The sequence below is a fragment of the Panthera onca genome, chromosome A2, assembly GCF_046562875.1.
Source record: "Panthera onca isolate mPanOnc1 chromosome A2, mPanOnc1 haplotype 2, whole genome shotgun sequence".
In the NCBI taxonomy this organism is placed as follows: domain Eukaryota; kingdom Metazoa; phylum Chordata; class Mammalia; order Carnivora; family Felidae; genus Panthera; species Panthera onca.
In genome coordinates this window covers 150,436,454-150,448,313 of record NC_138340.1, presented here as the reverse complement: position 1 = coordinate 150,448,313, position 11,860 = coordinate 150,436,454, and positions in this window count along the sequence as shown.

Sequence of the window (11,860 nt, the reverse complement as noted above, 5' to 3'; positions counted from 1 at the left end):
TCCCGGTGGCTCTCTTCAGCTTCAGATACAATCAGAGTTCTCCTCGGCAACATTCACACACACTGTCACTTTTGACCCTGCCCCCTCCCTCCCAGTAGCATAGATCCCTCCCTGAAATACCACCCCCCTTACACAGTAGCATAGATCCTGCTCTGAAAACCCCCCTCCCTCCATCGGTTGGAGGGCACTCCCTTCTCCTGGATCTAGCTGACCACCAGGTCCACCAGGACGCCTCTAAGATCCCTGCATTAATGCCACCCCTGTGGGGCCACCCCTGTTCTGCGCCACTTGGCCCTGACTTTCTCATTAGAAGAAAAGCCTTTTGCGCTTGTTCCCCATTGTTGGTCTATCGACTTCATGGGGTAAAGGGCAGGGGCCTCAGACCCTACCATTTTTACATCCTTCAAACTACATGAGAGTGATGGGTTGTGTATTGGGTACCCACTATGTTCCTAATCCTTATGGACAAGTCTGTGAAGAGTCGTAACTCCGTTTTATAGATGGGGAAGCCAGACTCCGAGGAGGGCAGTGATTTGTCTAAAATCTCAACATCTAAGGTTCTTTCTGGTTCTTTGCTTTCCATGGCTTTTGGGGTGACATCTAGTGAGATGACTATCAACTACCTTAGGCCAGAGAGAAATTTACCTGATTTTATAAGCTTCCGAACGAAAGACCCGCAGCTTTGAACTGAGGGCTGTGGACAGTGGCTCTTGGGCAAGGATGTAGAGATACCGGAACCCTGTGCCCTGTTTGCGGAAACGTAAAACGGTACAACTGCTGTGGAAAACAGTACGGAGGATCCTCAAAAAGTTACAAGTAGAACTAACTGCCGTATTATCCAGAAGTTTCACTATGACATATTTATCCAAAAGAAATGAAAGCAGGATCCTGAGGTGTTGGCCTCCCGTGTTCATTTACCATCATTCACAACAGCCAAGAGGTGGAAGCAACCTAAATGTCCATCAACAGATGAATGGAAAAGAAAATGTGGTGCGCACACAGTGGAATAGTATTCAGTCATGAAAAAAGATGGATGAATCTAGAGGACATTATGCTAAGTGAAACAAGCCAGTCGCGGAATGACAAATACTGCACGATTCTACTTGTAGGGGCTATCTAGAGTAGTCAAACTCATAGAAGCAGATTGCTAAAGAGTGGTTGTCCGCAGCTGGGGGCAGTAAGATGCTGGTTACAGGGCCTGGGGGCAGTCACCAGGGGGAAATAGGGAGCTGCTGTTCAATGGGTATAGAGTTTCAGTCACGTGAGATGAAAAAGTTCTAGAGATCTGGGCACGTAGTTAACAATGCTGTGCTACACACTTAAAAATTTTTTAAGGGTAGAGGCGCCTGGGTGGCTCAGTTGGTTAAGGGTCTGACTTCAGCTCATGTCACGATCTCATGGTTCGTGAGTTTGAGCCCCTCACGGGGCTCTGTGCTGACAGCTCACAACCTGGACCCTGCTTCAGAGTCTGTGTCTCCCTCTCTCTCTGCCCCTCCCCGCCTCAAAAATAAATAAACATTAATTTTTTTTTTTAATTTTTCAGGGGGTAGATCTCATCTTACATGGTTTGTTGTTGTTGTTTTTACTACAATTAAAAAAAGCAAGTTGAGGCTAAGTGATTTACTCAAAATTCAAAAGCCAACCAGTGGTGTCTCAATGTGGAGTTTTTGCCATTTTTATAGTGTCCTTCATGAAACTATGGATATATTCTTTACTTACTCAATAAATATTTATTGTGTGCCCATTATGTGCCAAACAGTGTTTTAGGTGCTGGAAATATAATGATAAACAAAACAGACATAAAAGCTGATTCTTGTTGAGTTTTAACTCTAGTGTTGGGGGAGGGAATAAAAAATAAAAGTGTTTCTAGTATATTAGAAAGTTTGATAAGGAGGGAAATAGGGAGTATGGGGAGAGGGTCCATTTCAAATAGGGTGGTCAGGGAAGATCTCTCAGAAAAGAGATTTGAGCCAAAACTTGAAGGAGGCCAAGAGTAAGCCAAGTATATAACAATGGGGAGAGTGTTCTGGGCGGAGGGCACGGTACATGCAAAAGCCCTGGGGCAGAAGTGTGCTGAGTGCAAAGCAAGGCGTCCCTGTGGCTGGAGCAGAGTGAGGCAGTGAGTGAGGGGCAAAATAGTGAGACATGGGATCAGAGGGGCAAAGGAGAGGGGTGCAGGGTTTTCACGTGGCCACTCTGGCTGCTGGGTTGAGACGAGACAGGGAAGCCAGGGTGGAAGCGGGAAGATCAGGTGAGCCGTTAGAATTATACAGGAGGGAAAACACGAAATGTGGTGGTGAGTTTGAGAAATCACTGGATATTGAAGGGAAAGCTCACAGAATATCCCGATGTGTTGACGGTGGAGGTGGGGGCATGGCAGAAAGAGGGGAGTCAAGAGTGACCCCCCAGGTTTTGAACCTGGACAACTGGAAGAAGAAAATGAAACAATGGGGAAGACCATGGGCCAGGTGGCATCAGTCCATGTGAGTCAAATCATTGGTCAACCCCTTTATTAATTTTCTAGATAAGCTTAATTTTAATTGAGCAAACAATACACATTCCCCTTGTGAAAAACGAAAACATCTTGAGTCCACTCCTAGTGTTCCCTCCACTTTGTAGAATTAATTGCCGTCATTAGCTTGATATGAACGCTTCCAGATCCTTTGCTGGATGTTTACATGCCTACGGACAGTCCCTTGGAAAATGTAGTTTGGTTTTGCAAATTTTCAGAGGAAAGAATGTTTCCATAAGTGTATCACTCCGAAGCTTGCTATTTTCACTCGACCACGTAGGTGGAGATCTACCTCGTTCATTTACTGCTGCACAGTATTCCATAGATTCCATAACTAGGGCGGAAAGGTGAATCCATTTGAAAGCGAAGAAACCTCTTGCAACGTGTGTTAGGGTCCTTTAGAAGATTAGTATACGTACGCACATTCATTTATATATATGTGTGTATACACATATGTACACGGGGTCGGCAGGGGGGCTGCCCCAGTTATTGCAGTAGATAAAAGCAGGACTGCAGAGCGCAGGGAGTTACTTTTTAGGAAGCATGGCAATCAAGGTGGGATTCCCCCATGCAGTCTCCCCTTGTTTGTGAAGGCAGTATTACTTATTAACCTGGGAGTCTTGGATTGTTCTAGCAGTGAAAGTGAATGATTTTATAGACTCATAAACCTATGGACTCCTACTGCTGGCAGCCTAAGGATGCCATTACTGGTGGTTTACTGTCCTGTGTAAATGGGACTTGGCTGCCTTCTGGGATAGAAGGCGGAGGTGTGGGAGAGGGGCGGGGTCTCTGATTTGAGCTACTCCTCAGGGGGGTATGGTCACAGTGGTCTGAGAAAGGTGGTTCACTTTCAGTCTCGGGGGCCCATGATCACTAAACAGACAGGCCAATGTTCCCAGCAGGTGCCTCATCCCAGCATGGGCTAGTAGCGCTGGAAGGACCTCAGGGTCCTTCTGATCCAAGATCTTTACATTGCAGATGTGGAAGGGGAGCCAGGGAAATGTCACAACTTGATGATCAGAGTTCATGTGTGAGGTCCTATAGTTGGTTCCCCAAACTGAACTGTAGAGGCACAGAATTGGGAATTCCCGGTTTGGCAGCAGCTTATATTTATAAGTTTTGGGGAGGACAGTTGTAGAAGCTTTGTGTGTGTCAGCACTAAGATATGGCAATGAAAAAAGAACGTGCTGTGTTTAAAGATAGTCATTATATTTATAAAAGAAAATCGTTATGGGTTTGGGGTAAGGAATTTGAAAAATATTAAACAGTATAAAGACAAAGTCAGGGGGCGCCTGGGTGGCTCAGTCGGTTAAGCGGCTGACTTCAGCTCAGGTCATGATCTCGCCGTCCGTGAGTTTGAGCCCCGCGTCGGGCTCTGGGCTGACAGCTCGGAGCCTGGAGCCTGTCTCAGATTCTGTGTCTCCCTCTCTCTCTGACCCTCCCCGCTTCATGCTGTGTCTCTGTCTCAAAAATAAATAAATGTTAAAAAAAAAATTTAAAAAAAAAAGACAAATTCAGAAACCTCCCATAAAATCCACACTTCTAACACCTAAAGCCAATAACTGTAGATATTTTGTGTGTACGTATATATCAAAGATACAATCCACACACTTCTTTATTTTTTATTTTTTTAATGTTTATTTTTGAGACAGAGAGAGACAGACAGAGCGCCAGCAGGGGAGGGGCAGAGAGGGAGAGAGACACAGAATCCGAAGCAGGCTACAGGCTCTGGGCTGTCAGCACACAGCCCGATGCCGGGCTTGGACTCGTGAACTGTGAGATCATGACCTGAGCCAAACAAAGCTGGACGCTTAACCGACTGAGCCATCCAGGCACCCCCATAGCACACTTCTTAAAATTAAACTTTAAAAAAATAAAATATATAAATAAAACATTAAACTTTATATTTTGAAGTAATTGTAGATACATATGCAGTTGTAAGAACTAATATAGAGAGATCCATGTACCAAATTTCCCCCGACGGTAACATTTTGCAAAACTATAGTACAGTATCACAGCCAGGATGTTGAAATTTATAATCTACCAGTATTATTCAGATAGCCTTATCTTACTTGTACACATCTGTGTGTGTGTGTGTGTGTGTGTGTGTGTGTGTGTGTTTAGTTCTCTACAATTTTATGGCACGTGTAGGTTCACGCATCCACGAACACAGTGAAGACGGAGAACATTTCCATCACAAGGAGCCTTCACTTTGTCCTCTTATAATCATACTTCCTTCCACACACACGTGCCAACTCACCCCTGGCCCTTGGCAGCCACTAACCTGGTCTCCAAATTCTCCAAATGTTGTCTTTTCCAAAGTGTTACGCAAACGGAATCCTATCTTTGGTATGTATGTTACCTTTGGAGATTGGCTTTTTTCCAGCAGCAGAATCTGCTTGAGATCCATCCGGGTTGTGCGTGTCTTACTAATTCATTTCTCTTTATTGCTGAATAGGATTCCATCGCATGAATGGGCCACAGTCTGTTTAACCAGAGGAGGTGAGGTGGGGCGGCTCTGCTCTGGGTCCCAGCATTGCCTGTCAGCCCTGTTTATTCTAGATTCTTTCAAAAAGACATGAAGGACATTTGAATGGCTTCCAGTTTTTGACGTTTATGAATAAAGCTGCCATGAATTTTCACGTACAAATTTTCGTGTGAAGGGACATTTTCGTTTCTCTGGGATAAAAATCCCCGAGAGTACAATTACTGAGTCCTGTAGCAATTGCGTGTTTAATTTATAAGAAACTGTCAGGTTTTTTTCCCTGGAGGGTGACTGGTATGTTTTCTAACAGGTAGTGGGACTATTTCTCTAAGTAATTAAAGAGTCTTTGAAAAAATGTGATTTTTAACAACGACATAATATTGCGTGGGATAGATGTAGCATAACTTACTTAAGCTTTTCCTGAATGTTGAACGTTTTGCTTCACGTTTCTTTGTTTCCCTGCAGAAATCATTAATAGACTTCTGCACGTGGAGTTGGTGTGAAAACCAGGCCAGCTGGAACCGGTTCTTGCAGTGGCGGGGGGGTGGGGGGGGGGTGGGGGGGGTGGGGGGGATTGGCGGGGGGGGGGTGTTGGCGGTGGGGGGGTGAGCAGGTTCTGAAAGGCGGATTCAGGCTGACTTGGCCGCACAAGGGCGGGAGGGACATTGCAGTGCTGGGTCTTTCATGGTTCAATGAGAGACGCAACTGTCACGCAGGCAAGGAGGGTTCACGGTGGCACTGACAACGACGTCCCCTTCCACCTACGTTGGAAGGCTATCATAGTCAGAAATTCCCTTTTAGCTGGCCAGGAGAAAAACACCGGAATGTCACAGATCTTCATGTAGTCAAGTGCCAGGAGAATCAGATGGTCACTGGGTGAACTTGGAGCCAGGAAAAGGGAGGTGGGATGCCTTTAATGGTCCAGTTGGGGGTGGTCTACAGCCTCCTTCTCATCTTGAGAAAGACAGGACAGAGCACAGAACGTCATCTGCTGGCTGAGCCGGGCACGAGGGCTTTGATAGGCTCTGCCACGGTCGCTCTCCGGATTTCTGTGTGTCTGTGTTTAAAACCTCTTCTAGGGGCGCCTGGGTGGCTCAGTCGGTTAAGCGGCCGACTTTGGCTCAGGTCATGATCTTGCAGTCCGTGAGCTCGAGCCCCGCATCAGGCTCTGTGCTGACAGCTCGGAGCCTGGAGCCTGTTTCAGATTCTGTGTCTCCTTCTCTCTGACCCTTCCCCATTCATGCTCTGTCTTCTCTCTGTCTCAAAAATAAATAAACGTTAAAAAAATAAAAAAAAAAATAAAACCTCTTCTGACACCATATTTATTTTGTGAGTTGGTGCCCTTCAGTCAAGTCCTGTGAGCCTCGTAGCTTTTCTCTCTTTCCGCTGACTTTGCATCTTTGGTGTCCGATCCATCTAGGTGGTTTTTGCAGTTTGACACTCAGTGGGAAATGCACTTTTCCTCAATCTTGACTTCTTGGGGGGATATCTCACCATAGCCTCCAAATACTTACAACTTTCACTATTGTAAACCACGTTCATTGTTACAAATAACTCACACTCTTACAATTGACCCTGTTTGACATGAACCTTGTCATTTTTTATCATTTCTTTAAGGGAAATTCTAGAAGGAGAACCATTGGGCTCACGAACATTCTGGAGAAGCTTGATCATTTATTAATTCATTCCTGGAAAAGCAGCTTATTCTGAAGCTTTATGAGAATGTCCCTTTCATTTTAACAATACTGGACAATATTTTTTTTAATGCGATTTTGATAGGTGAAAAGGGCATTTATTTTAATTGGTATGTCATTAATTTTCAGTAAGTTAAACACCAGCATGTAAGCAGGCAAGGTTGAAGGTTATCAACAGGGACCCCACGAATTGCTACATGGGTCATGGTGGGCCTCCTCCAGCTTTCAGAAGTGCTCATAGCTTTTATGGCACTGACCCCGGGGTAGAAAAGATTCCTCTGCCCTTGGCAATGGCAATGGGTGCTCTTTGTTGCAGATGTAACCTAAAGTTCCCGGCAGTACCGTCATGTGGACTTTATTTCCTCACTCATTAATTCCCCAAATAGCTACGGAGCACCTACTTTTAAAGGACTGTGCTAGTCACCGGAGACACTAGGACCAGCAAGACACCTTCTCTGCTCTCAGGAGTTTACAACCAAGGAGATGAGACAGATGGTTACAAAGCAATGGGATAAGCACACACAGGGTGCTATGCCATGAGAACAGAGAGAATAGCCAGTATTATCAGAGAGAGGTAGCGGCTAAGGACAACTAGACTGAGTTGAAAAGGACAACAGGAGTTCAAGCGAGAAAGCACGGCAGAGTCAGGCAAAGGACCGGGTGAAAAGAAATCTCAGAAATTGTGGGGTACGCCAAGGGCATCCCAGAGCATCAAGATTAGAATGGCAGAAGGCGGAATTCGGAGGAAACCCTAGAACCTTGGATGGCTTCAGGTGCTCTTGCTCCTCTGACCTGTTATCTTTGGCTACGGAGGGGTAAGTTGATCCGTGCCCCGGGAAGAATGCTCCAGCTACCAAAGAGACCCGGTGTGCTTAGTCTGAGTTCTAAAACTCTTCAGGAGGAGGGATAACTCCTTGTCTTTCACCTGTCTCACAAGTTGACCGATTCAATGATGCTGCTGCGAATCTCTCGGCAGAGCCCTGGAGGATTCGGAATCAGAAACGTAAATTTGAGGCACTGACTATTTAGTCTTCCTAAACTTCAGTTTTCTATTTCTTTTAAAAAAAATTTTTAAAAATGTTTATTTTTGAGAGAGAGACAGAGTGCAAGTGGGGGAGGGGCAGGGAGAGAGGGAGACACAGAATCCGAAGCAGGCTCCGGGCTCCGAGCTGTCAGCACCAGAGCCCAACGTGGGGCTCGAATCCACGAACCGTGAGATCATGACCTGAGCCAAAGTTGGAAGCTTAACCGACGGAGCCACCCAGGTGCCTCTCAGCTTTTTATTTGTAAAATGAGGAAAAGAAAACTTTATAGGGCCGCATGAAATTCAAACGGAACAGGGTATGTAAAAGTGTCTTGCAGTTACCAACATGGATGTTGGTATTACTTTTAAGTTTAAAGTAGTCACTTAGGCATGGAAGCTCTGTTGGCTGATAGCTGGCCCCTCTACCCTCTATTACCATGAACTAGGTGGTTCTCACACGTGGGTGTCCTTAAGAGTCACCTGGAGTTTGCTCCAAATGCAGATTCCCAGGCACCGTCCCAGGCAACTCTGGGCAATTCTGGCGCCCAGACTCTGTAATTTAATAAGCTCCTGAGGTAATTCTGATGTGGTAGTAACAGAACCACACTTCAGAGAAACAGGAGCTGAACTCTACAGTCTCACGTGGCAGGCCTCAAGCCTCATTCACCATTTTCTTTCTTTTTTTTTTTTTTTAAATGTTTCTTAATGTTTATTTATTTCTGAGACAGAGAGACACAGAGCATGAGTGGGGGAGGGGCAGAGAGAGAGGGGGACACAGAATCCGAAGCAGACTCCAGGCTCCGAGCTGTCAGCACAGAGCCCGACGCGGGGCTCGAACTCACGGACCGCGAGATCATGACCTGAGCCGAAGTCGGGCGCTCAACCGACTGAGCCACCCAGGCGCCCCCACCATTTTCAACTTAAAGCCTCCATAAATGCTTCTGACTGAACTAGTACGGTTAAGTCTGAGATGGCCATGTGTATCTGGGCAGGAGCTCAGGGGAAAGGGCTGGGCTGGAGGTCAGATTGAGGAACCATCGGTGTATAGATAATAGCTGAAGCCTCCAGGGGAGTGAGGTGGACCAGCCGTGCTCCGGGTCCTAATATTATTTACAGTTTCTGGGTCTCTGTTTCAGCTTTCACCAAAAACAATGTGTCTGGAAGTCCCGCGGTCTCCTCTTCCTGAGTTCTTTCTGCCCACGAATGGCCCTATCATCCACCCAGATGCCCAAGCCAGAAACTTGCCAATTACTGATCAGCCCTGCTCTTTATTTACCTTGGCTAATCAGTCACCAGGTCCAGCTGATTCCACTTCTCAGGAATTCTCAAATCATCCTCACTGTTACCATTCTAGTCTCATCCCTTGCTCAGAATGCCACAGGCTCTGTCTGGCCTCCATCGCCCTTCCGGCCCTGCCCACAGCCAGTCCAGCCTCCACTCTGCAGCCAAGTGTGTGCTTCAATCGTCTGGATAGCAAACCGCAACCCCCCTCCCCCCACTGCCCCCCGGGGAGCTAATCCCGAGGGCAGAGACCCTGGTCTTCCTTATTGTCCTTTTCCTGACACCTTGCACACTGCCTGGCATCTAGTAGGTACTCATTAAATGTTCACTGGTTCCCCCCGCCCCGTCCTTCGTTCTCTCCTGACTCAAAGGCAAAGGGAGATGATTAGATTGAAAGAAAATTTGTGGTTCACCTTGTGGATGCCCCTGTAATTTTTTTTTTTTTTTTTTTTTTTGGGCATAACGTAACTGCTGCAGGCCCCCGACCACACCTTCTTAAGGGACCCCCAGGCTACCTGTTACTTTCAGAGCAGGCTCCAGAGCATAAGCAGTAAAAGATTAATCAGATCAACTAACTGGAACTGATGAATAAGCTGGAGAATCTAGTGCCCTCTCCAGTTACATAAACACAACTCAGCTAAACGTCTCTAGAAATCTTTCAAGAGTGAGCAAAATAATAGGGAGGGAAGATGGAAAGAAGGAATGCTTTGGGCAGGGAACCTGTTGGTAATGCCACAGAGCCTACACACGGGAGGGATCCAAGAGTTTCCATTCCCTCGAGCCGGGCTATCTTGTTTGAAGGTGGCTGAGCCCTCACTGAAATTGCCCTCATTCATACAATTCAACAAATATTTATTCAGCATTTACTACAAGGCAGACGCTGGTTTCGGTTCTGAGGATATAGTAGCAAACGATTCAGACAAAATCTCTGCTTTCGTGCAGCTTATGTTTTAGCGTACAGAGAGACAGGCAATAAATAAGTCAAACATCTAGCTTGTCAGATGGTGGTAAGTGCTGTGCAGACAGAGAAGGCAGGGCAAGGGGGATGAGAATTCCAAGGTGAGAGTACTGCTCTTCTGTACGGGATGGTCAGAGAGAGCCTTTCTGAGATGACATTAGCACAAACACGCGGAGCCTCCTTCACGCGTTGCTCGGATGAGCTGTCCGCGTGGGTATGTGGCAGAAGACACTCCTGATAGAGGAAAGTGCTTGCCCGAAGGCCTGGGGGAGCTGCCTTTCACTGACCAGAAAGCCAACCTTAGCTGATTTTACAGGGTCTGGTCTGGGAAGTGCCAGCGCAGGTGGAGGTGAGGCACGTGGGACCTATGGCAGTGCGTGTCAGGTGCCTTAGGAAAATTGAATTAGCGACATTCTTGGGAGGCAGAGGTCTTGGCCATTACTCCCTTTGGGGGATTTTCCCAAGCACTCTTTTGATGATCTGAGATCCCAGTCAAAGTAGGACTTTGGTCTGGTCCTCCCAGGAGTCACAGAGGTGACTCGCCTTGCCTGCCCTGTGGGGCAAGGTGTCTTACACCTGTGAAGACAGCGAAAGCAGGCAAAGGGTGAAGCTGGTCTCGCTGTGGCTTGCTCCCTGATATCTTTTCTGGTTTCTCTAGTGTAGATCAGAGCTGCCGGAGTTCAGTTTCCATATAGTTGAGTTGGAGGGTCTGGACAAAGTGGCAGTAATGATTCTGAGTTCTACTTTGATAACTACAGAAAGCCATACCATTAGAGGGAAGATGGGAACAAATACTGCATTTTAATGATGGGCTATTGTGCTAAGTTTTTTACATACATTATCTTATTAAGTTTTCATTACTCTGCAAGGTAGATATCATTGTCACTAATTTACAGAGGAGAAATGGAAGGCTCAAAGATACTGGCTCTTTATCTGCTTACAAAAATATACTTTATAAATATTTCAAACAAGATAAAGTAAAAAATAGGAAGTGAAAGTACCTCACAGTCTCACCTCTTAGACAAAGAAACCCTAAGTGATGAGTGTATAATCTTCCTTAAGTTTTAAAATGTACACACAAACACATAACACATCCCTTTTTTTTTTTTTTGGTAATGTTTATTTTATTTTTTGAGAGACAGAGAGGAAGAGCATGAGCCAGGGCGGAGCAGAGAGAGGGAGACACATTATCTGAAGCAAGTTCCTGGCTCCAAGCTGTCAGAATAGCTGATGCAGGACTCGATCTCTCAGGAACCATAAGATCATGACCTGACTTTGACTTGAGCGGAAGTCGACGCCTAACTGACTTAGCCACCTAGGCGCCCCATCCCTTTTTTTTTTTTTTTTTAAACAAGAAACTGGGACCATAGTATACACACTGTTCTGAAATTTGCTTTCTTTTTTCCTAACAGTGTATCTTGGTTATCTGGCCATGTAGTTGATTACTCTTATTAATGAAAGTAAGGTTTTCTCTAGAACTCTCTGATGACTCAAACTGGTTGTGTGACTGCACGCAAGTCACTTTACCTCCGGACTCCAGACTCCAGTTCCCCTTATTTGTAAAACGAAGACACGGCACAGAGGATTCCGCGATGGAATGCCAATGAGCAGGGCACCTCACCCCCTGCCCGCCTCGTGACTATCTGGGATGTTCTCCAAGGTCCAACCCTACTTGACTTGGACGGCAGCCGCCACTTTCAATAACTCAGATCACAAAGCCGGCGCCAGCGACGCCAGAAAACCCAGGCGAGCAATGGGTTTTCCAGCCGCTCATCCCGGACGGTGAGGCTGACGGAAGCGGCTGGGCAGGGCTGGGGGCGGGGATGGGGAGGGGCCACAGGAGCGCGGCGCGCGGTGCGTGCGGACTGATAGGCGGGCCGCGGCGTGACGTGCTTGGCGCCCGCGC